This window comes from Staurois parvus, unplaced genomic scaffold (genome assembly GCF_062004578.1).
Source record: "Staurois parvus isolate SC_StPar_1 unplaced genomic scaffold, SC_StPar_1.0 ptg000294l, whole genome shotgun sequence".
In the NCBI taxonomy this organism is placed as follows: Eukaryota; Metazoa; Chordata; class Amphibia; order Anura; family Ranidae; genus Staurois; species Staurois parvus.
The window spans coordinates 5491096-5498630 of record NW_028318090.1 but is presented as its reverse complement, the minus strand read 5'-3'; the positions used below and the strand labels follow the sequence as shown (position 1 = coordinate 5498630).

Below are 7535 nucleotides of genomic sequence, written 5' to 3'. Positions count from 1 at the left end.
AATGGCCTGGTCAGGAAGGGGGGTAAATCCTCAGGAGGGAAACTGTGACACCAAGTGAAAAAAACATAGAAACAAAATAACAGCACTAGTAAACAAACAAAAACCAGATGATTATAACATAGGGGATAATTAATCAATCATAATAAATAACATACAGTGAAAAGAAACAAAATAAACATGTCTATGTGAAAGATGAATTCAAGTGAAAAATAAAATTCCTTCTTCTCCAAAGAATATCAAGTGCAATCTAAGAGCTGACAATACACCACGATGTGAAAAAACACCTCCACCTCCACATATAGATGTCAGAGCCTCTTTCCAGACAACATGGACCATAAGGAGGTGATCGGAGGGGCGCAGATCGGGCACACACAGGGCTGCAGAGATGCCGGTTATTGTAGGTGGACCTTATGGGCAGTCTCAGCCCAGTTGCTTTGACAAAATAAAGGTGGGCTTCATGATGGGGTGCACAGTGGGCATGGTAGCCGGAGCAGTCTTTGGCACTGTCTCCTGTTTAAGAGTTGGAATGAGAAGACAAGAACCTATTGACGGCATTGGAAAGACCCTGATGCAAAGCAGTTACCCCTTTGGGATATTTATGCCCATTGGAATGGGGATTTGGTGTTGATTTGTGTTAATCGATGGCTGAATCATCAACCTATAAAATATTTTACAGAGATCATCTACAGTGTCTCTATCAGTGTTTAGGTAGATGCCATTCTGTATAGCTGTTCCAGGAAATGGCTGGCTTGTTCAATGAGAACAGAGGCACACGGTCTAGCCCTTTATTGCCATGTTCACTCAGATTCAATTACAGTCAGGTCCATAAATATTGGGACATCAACACAATTCTAACATTTTTGGCTCTATACACCACCACAATGGATTTGAAATGAAGCAAACAAGATGTGCTTTAACTGCAGGCTGTCAGCTTTAATTTGAGGGTATTTACATCCAAATCAGGTGAACGGTGTAGGAATTACAACAGTTTGCATATGTGCCTCCCACTTCTTAAGGGACCAAAAGTAATGGGACAGAATAATAATCATAAATCAAACTTTCACTTTTTAATACTTGGTTGCAAATCCTTTGCAGTCATTTACAGCCTGAAGTCTGAAACGCATAGACATCACCAGACGCTGGGTTTCATCCCTGGTGATGCTCTGCCAGGCCTCTACTGCAACTGTCTTCAGTTCCTGCTTGTTCTTGGGGCATTTTCCCTTCAGTTTTGTCTTCAGCAAGTGAAATGCATGCTCAATCGGATTCAGGTCAGGTGATTGACTTGGTCACTGCATAACAATCCATTTCTTTCCCTTAAAAAACTCTTCGGTTGCTTTTGCAGTCTGCTTTGGGTCATTGTCCATCTGCACTGTGAAGCGTCCAATGAGTTGTGAAGCATTTGGCTGAATATGAGCAGATAATATTCCCGAAACACTTCAGAATTCATCCTGCTGCTTTTGTCAGCAGTCACATCATCAATAAATACAAGAGAACCAGTTCCATTGGCAGCCATACATGCCCACGCCATGACACTACCACCACCATGCTTCACTGATGAGGTGGTATGCTTAGGATCATGAGCAGTTCCTTTCCTTCTCCATGCTCTTCTCTTCCCATCACTCTGGTACAAGTTGATCTTGGTCTCATCTGTCCATAGGATGTTGTTCCAGAACTGTGAAGGCTTTTTTAGATGTCGTTTGGCAAACTCTAATCTGGCCTTCCTGTTTTTGAGGCTCACCAATGGTTTCCATCTTGTGGTGAACCCTCTGTATTCACTCTGGTGAAGTCTTCTCTTGATTGTTGACTTTGACACACATACACCTACCTCCTGGAGAGTGTTCTTGATCTGGCCAACTGTTGTGAAGGGTGTTTTCTTCACCAGGGAAAGAATTCTTCGGTCATCCACCACAGTTGTTTTCCGTGGTCTTCCGGGTCTTTAGGTGTTGCTGAGCTCACCGGTGCGTTCCTTCTTTTTAAGAATGTTCCAAACAGTTGTTTTGGCCACACCTAATGTTTTTGCTATCTCTCTGATGAGTTTGTTTTGTTTTTTCAGCCTAATGATGGCTTGCTTCACTGATAGTGACAGCTCTTGGATCTCATCTTGAGAGTTGACAGCAACAGATTCCAAATGCAAATAGCACACTTGAAATGAACTCTGGACCTTTTATCTGCTCATTGTAATTGGGATAATGAGGGAATAACACACACCTGGCCATGGAACAGCTGAGAAGCCAATTGTCCCATTACTTTTGGTCCCTTGACAAGTGGGAGGCAAATGTGCAAACTGTTGTAATTCCTACACCGTTCACCTGATTTGGATGTAAATACCCTCAAATTAAAGCTGACAGTCTGCAGTTAAAGCACATCTTGTTTGTTTCATTTCAAATCCATTGTGGTGGTGTATAGAGCCAAAAATGTTAGAATTGTGTCGATGTCCCAATATTTATGGACCTGACTGTACATTAACATGCCTTCCAGTATAGAATTATACGGTATATGTCTCTGTTTGCTGTCATTTGAGGGTTTTTCTTTCAAATGAACACTACCGTGATTTGTTATATATTGCCTTCTATAATTTTAAGAAGGAACAATAAACCTTTTTTCCCAAAAAAAATAAATAGATGGACTATAAAATTATAAATGGCCATAGAATGCTCAGCTCGAAGATGTGCAATCACAATCTCATCATAGAAGACCAGCAGCCATAAAGGACAATACACCAAAATGGTTGAACCATGAAAAGGTGAAGGTAGTGGTACTACATGTTCAAATAGTGGCCATGATATCCATAATGTAAAAAAAAAAAGAGATAATCACGTACATAGTGAAGTATGCCCAAAAGGATCTTTGTGTGAGTATAACCTGCCCAGAGGATTGATCAATTTGACTGGCTGCTGCTAGCAAAATCACAAATGTGTACCAGTGAACAAATGTGTGATTGCAAACATAAAAATTGCTGCGCTTCCTCTCCCAAAAACTACTTTAAATAATTAATTAAATGAATTAACTTCCTACTGCACAAAGGGTCCCCATAAATGTGCATGTGCTATAATGCCTCGTAGGCTGGCAATTATATTCCTCCTCCCCAGTGACTAAATCCCAAATAAACCAATAAGTAAATACAAGGTACTTAAAGGACAATAGTGCTAAAAATAGCACATATACAATGCCATGAAACTGTGTATACAGCGAAATTGTATAAAACTATATATATTGTGACAGTGTGGCGATCTGTCACCCTGGATTCTCAACAAGGCAGGTTGAGGGGCTCCAGGGTAAGTGTTTGATACGGAGGAAAGTGGCTTTTCACTTTCCTCCTTTGTTTGTAAGGTCTGTTTTGGGATCTGGAGCCTGGAGATTTCAAAGAGATCTGGGAGGGATGAAATCTCCAATCCTGGGGCCAGGTTTTTGGAATGGCCAGGAGGCTGATTGCACAGGTGTGTGCAGGCCTTTTCAGAGAGTCAGGACCAGGGTTCTGGGCTCCACCCCGGCAGATAGGAGTCAGGAGGGCTTCACCTAGGAGAGGTGGAAGCCAAAAGCAGCAAGGGGCTGCTAGAGACTAGCTGTGTGCTAGTGGCCAGCTGTGTGCGAGAGCCATAATTGTTGAAGAAGTCTGCAGGAGACAGACATCAAGCTGAGTATAAGCCAGGAGGCTGAATCATTGTTTTGTGTGATGGTGGATAGCCCTGCGTGGGAACCTCTTATGTTGTTGAACTGTCGTTTAAATAAAATTGGGCAAAAAGGCCCTTAAAAAAGAAGCGAGTTGCTGTGTGCTTTGAAGAAGCTCTACCATTAAGAAGTGAGTTCCCACATATGGTAGAGGATGCGGGCAGAATTGGAGATCCCAGCGATTGAAGTAAGTTCATCAGTTATATGAACTGTGTTTGGTGCATAAGTCTGCACTATCTGTGTGTGCAGGTGAGGAGAACCTGCTAAAGAAAAGGACTTTGCCTTAAAGAGACAGTGTTCCATGGTGTTGCTGAACTGTGTAATACACTGCTGTGTGCATGACTGCAAAGATGGGGAGGTCAAAGCAGAAAAAGGAGGCAATGTTTGCTGAAATGAGAGAGAGAGCCCTGTGGCTAGGGAGTTATGTACCGCATGACCCAGCCAAGCCTTGAAATTTAGATGTGGGTGAGTCTGCTGTGGACTGGTGCAAGCGGCACCTGGCGGCATTGAACCAACCTACAGAGGAAAGCAAGCCAACCTTCAGTGCAAGGAGAGAGCTTTAGGATGTCCGTACCTGGGAGAGGGGTGTTGTCACCCATAGCAACGCTGCTGCAGTTAAACCAGTAGCTGTTGTGAAAAATGTGAATGTGTCACGGCTTGAGAGTTAGTCCAGCAGAGAGAAGCCTATGCTATGTGCAAGGAGAGGAGCTGACCAGAGGCCAGGACCAAGAGTGAAGGCCCATAGCAACACAGAGGAGGCCAGTCGGGCTGTCTGTGTATGGGGGGCCATGTCGTACAAGGATCATGGCAAGTGGTATCAAGAGGAGCCAATACAGCGTGTTGGAAAGAGCCAGCAAAGTTCTGCTTGGAGAGTGCAATCTCACATGGCGACCGGAGAAAAAGTAGTGCCTGGAAGGAGGAGCTGCATTGAAGATGTGGCTCAGTGTCCCAACAAAGATAAGAGTGGAAATGTACCATGCCTGGAATGTGGTCAGTGGGGGCATGGGATCTTTTACTGTCCCAGACTCTGCAATACCGCTGATACTGCGCAAATATCTACAACTGCAAGCCCAGATTCTTGTTTTAAAATGTTGGCAGCCACCTCTGGCAACAGGGAGGAAGTTCCTGTTGGGGGTGCCAGAGAGTCCATGGAGCCTATGATGGCGTCTGTTATTTCACCTTGGGGCAAGGGAAAAGTTGCCAAAGAAAGTGCAGTTGAGGATGCGTTAAAGAGACGACTCACTCAAATGAAGATGGTGAAACCTACTACTGTGGTGGGTAAGGCTGTGTGTGATAAAACCATGGCTGGGACTGTCATGTTGAGAAGGACTGGTTATGAGACTGTCCATTCTGATGTAGGAGTGACCCCAGTTAGTTGGGCCACTGAATGTGCTTTTGAGAGTGACACTTCCCTGTGCAGTGCCTTGTACAGTGGGGAGTTAGGGTTTAAAGTAAAACCTGTGCCTGGTTCTCAAAAAGAAAATGTCACTAATGTGTGCCAGTCACAGGTTGGTAGTGGGCTAGTACAGCCCACAAGAGCTAAAAATGCTGATGTTGTTGATGTGAAATGTTCTGCTGTTGGGAAAACCCTGAGCTCTTGCAGTGCAAAAGCTGTAATTAAAGATGGGTCATTTCCCATAGCAACTGGTGGTAAGACAGCACAGGTGTCCTTAGACATCTCCAGGGGTCTCCGTGTATTGGAGCCGGAGGTTGCCCTGGACAACTGCGATGTCACTCTGGTGGAGCAGAGTGGAACTGCACCTTGTCATAGGAGTGTGTTGGTGCAGTCTAATAATACTGAAAGTGTTCAGGTAAACAGCGGGTTAATGCAGCCTGGCAAAAATGCAAATGTGTGTGTAATTCAGGAAGTATCACCAGAGCAAAGTGGTGGATGTGAGATATTGCAACCTGCAGTTGGAAAACAGGTGTTACCCAAGTCTGATGTGATCCAGAGTGATTTGTGCAATAGATCTGCAACCAAGCCCGTCTATTATGTGTCTCCTTGGGCAGATGGATCGGTGCTGAGGAGCACTGGTGAATTGAGCACATATACAATGGATTGGGATAGTTGGGGTAAAAGGCTAATCTCGTTGATAGATGAGGCTTTTATGCAAAAAAAATAAGGTGGACACTGTTTTTGCTGTTCCAGCAGGAGGATCTATAGAACAGCCTATAGATAAGGGTGTGCATACAGCAGAGACTTTGTCTGTGACCCACAAAAGTGATGTTGGCATGGAGTGTCAAAATGATGTCACTGGGAATGATCAGGGGCAGCTTGTGGATGCTGAGTCTGAGATGTTGAGAGTGAGCCCAGCACATGGCAGCGCTCTGGTGGAGCACCAGGCTGTGGTTATCTCCAGCTTGGAGGAGGTCCCTTTAAAAATTTCAACTTCTCAAGTCTCAGCAGGTGAGTCTCTCAGCGTTCCCAGTACCCTAAATATGGCCAGGAAGGTCTTAGGTTTAGAGTCAAGTGGTTGGGTTGTAACCAAAGTATTAAAGGAGATGCTTGAACTTTGGAATGTACAACCAATGTATACTGGGGTGTCTCCTCCACAGTCAGATGGTCTGGTACTGCAGAGTACCACTAGGTGGAGCACCGAATGGCTGGCTGTACATATCAAACGGGAACAAGAAAGTGGTTTATTTCTGAATTTGTTGATGGTGTTAAAAGTTGTATCAGGGTATGCCACTGAACTACCTGTTAATGTGATATGAGAGAGGTTTTGGAGAAATGGAAAATGAGTCAAAAAAGGTTTCACCTCCTAACAGCCAGGTGGGAAGCATTTCTGCTGCAATGGTCCAGGATGGTGCTGGTCAGTTGTCAGTTAAGGGCGTGTTTACTGCACCATTGGACAAACCACATGAGATGGAAGGGCCGAGCATGGACCAGAGAACAGCAGAGATCCTGACCAGGGCTCAAATGGATATGCATAAAGAAATCAGGGTCATTGGGCCAAAAAGAGGTTTATGTAGCAGTTCTGATAAGACACCTGAAATACAGGGACAAATGGTATGTGAAAACTGGCAAAATGGATCAGAAGAGAGCTCATCTGTACAGGGTTTGGATACAGATCCAAGTGGTGTAAGAAAAGTTAAAATGGTTGGACAGCTGCTTGCGGAGTGCATGACACCAGGTGAAGTGGCATTTTGTGAGATTCATGTGTGTGATGGCTGCCCTATGGTGTGTGTGCCCTCTACAGACACTGTCCTAACAAATGCTGGAAAAGATATTGAAAGGTGTAATATTGACTGGAATATAACCGTTCATGGTAAACTGAAAAGGCCAGGGGGACCCTGTTAGGATTTCAAGAGAGAAAGTGTTTATGGAAGTGCACCCGGAAAAAGAGTAGGCAAGGTCTGATTAGAGCCCATAGCAGAGTGACAATGGGGCTTGGGGAGAGACACCAAAGGAGTCATTGGGTAGAGTTCCCCTTTAGGAAAGGTATGGTTAGACCAGATTGGACCCCTGTAAGTGAGAGCTGGCACAGAGGTGCCAGAAGGTATAAGTTGTGTGTTCTGCCCCCTATGGGACCAAAACAAAGGTGGGGATATGTGACAGTGTGGCGATCTGTCACCCTGGATTCTCAACAAGGCAGGTTGAGGGGCTCCAGGGTAAGTGTTTGATACGGAGGAAAGTGGCTTTTCACTTTCCTCCTTTGTAAGGTCTGTTTTGGGATCTGGAGCCTGGAGATTTCAAAGAAATCTGGGAGGGATGAAATCTCCAATCCTGGGGCCAGGTTTTTGGAATGGCCAGGAGGCTGATTGCACAGGTGTGTGCAGGCCTTTTCAGAGAGTCAGGACCAGGGTTCTGGGCTCCACCCCGGCAGATAGGAGTCAGGTGGGCTTCACCTAGGAGAGGTGGAAGC

At 44.9% G+C, this 7535-nt stretch overlaps 1 pseudogene; it reads left to right on the top strand.

Annotated features, from left to right (window-relative positions):
* The first annotated feature begins 385 nt into the window (after nucleotides 1–385).
* Nucleotides 386–628, top strand: LOC149458112 (reactive oxygen species modulator 1 pseudogene; annotated as a pseudogene).
* The last annotated feature ends 6907 nt before the right edge of the window (nucleotides 629–7535 follow it).